Here is a 1749-nt window from a genome sequence, read left to right as displayed (position 1 = left end):
AAATTTGAAAATCAGATTTCTGAACATTCAATTTTCAATTTTTTTTTCAGCTTCCCGAATTCGAAAATTCGGAATTCAGAAATTCGAAAATTTGAAAATCCAAATTTTTGGATTTCCGAATTTCTGAATTCCGAATTTTTGAATTTCCGAAAAAAGCAAAAAAACAAATGAAATGAAAACAAACACATTTTTTGTCAGTGCACATGTTTAGTTTATTTGCCTCTGTCATCCACAGCTCTCTCCTGTGTTCTCTCCTCTGTCCTCTCCCCCCTCCCCTTCCTGCCTGTCAACTACTTTCATGACCGATCGTTTCCCTCCTGCTGCACAAATATTGTTTTCTTGATATAATCTTCTCTGTTCTATTACACGATATGCCCCCCGTGTATGTTGTTTATCAAAAATATGATGCTTCATACCTCATTTCAGAGCACTGCTCAGCGCTCACATGACCACCCGCAGCTCTCCTCCCCTCCTCCCGGGTGACGTCAGCCGGGTATTCTCAGCTCTGCCCGCTGTAGCTGTCGGATCAGGGAAGACAGTGGTGGGAGACACATGAGTGCCGAGCAAAGCTCTAAAATGAGGTGAGAAACAGCATATTTTTGATAAACATCATGCACAGGGGGCACATCATGTAATAGAACAGAGGGGATTGTAAGAAGAAAAAAAGTGCCTTAACAACCACTTTAAGCTTTCACTGAGCCAGTTCCTCTGCTACCTCTGTCTCCAGAAATCCTAGAATTGAACCGTCATTACTAGAACCAATATGATCCCCCAACTTGTTATTGTTAGTGCAATTTATTTCTGTGGGGATCAAACAGAAGTCCTTCTTTAAAAAGTTTGCTACATCCAGGTCTCCCTCAACATATGTGGTGTGTCCAGTTTTCATTTTAGTGATCCCATTGTATTTTTTCCTTCTATCACTAATGAACCTAAAAAAAAAAGTTTTATCTCCTTTCATAATATATTTAGCAATTTCCTCCTCATTCTGTGCTTTGGCAGCACTGATAATGTGTTTGGCCTCCTTTTGTCTATTTTTATACTCCTCTCTCTGTCAGTTATACCTCCTGTTTCCTTCAATCTTCTATATGCTCATTTTTTTCCTTACTATCTTACTTACCTCTTTAGTGAACCATATTGTTATTTTCTTCCCTTTATTCTTAATAACTTGCCTGACATATAATCTAGTTGCCTCCAGGATGGTAGACTTTAATAGTGCCCACTGATTACTTTCTCCTGTCATTTTACTCCAACCTTTCAATTTATTTTTTAGAAATATCCCCATTTCAGTAAAAAGTGTCCTTTTAAAATCTAAAACTTTTGTTTTTGTAAACGATTTTTCAGTTCTTGTTTTACTATCACACCAAAGACATTGGGGATCACTAGAGCCCAAATTCTCTCCCACCTCAACATCATACAGTCGATCCCCATTTGTCAGTACTAGGTCTAGAACAAGGGTCCTCAAACTATGGCCCTCCAGTTGTTCAGGAACTACAATTCCCATCATGCCGAGTTGTGTCTGTGAATGTCAGAGATTTACAATTCCTCATGGGATGTGTAGTTCTGCAACAGCTGGAGGGCCGTAGTTTGAAGACCCCTGGTCTAGAATATGGTCATCTCGGGTTGGGCTTTTTTACAAACTGTTTTAGGGAAACCCCATTGAGTGCTTCCATTACATTACATTATATCCCTCTCTCCTTTCTGTACAGTAGCTAATATAATGCTCCCTGATTGGTGACTACACCTAGTAAT

The sequence above is a fragment of the Aquarana catesbeiana genome, linkage group LG01, assembly GCF_042186555.1.
Source record: "Aquarana catesbeiana isolate 2022-GZ linkage group LG01, ASM4218655v1, whole genome shotgun sequence".
In the NCBI taxonomy this organism is placed as follows: domain Eukaryota; kingdom Metazoa; phylum Chordata; class Amphibia; order Anura; family Ranidae; genus Aquarana; species Aquarana catesbeiana.
Note: the sequence above shows the minus strand (reverse complement) of the source record.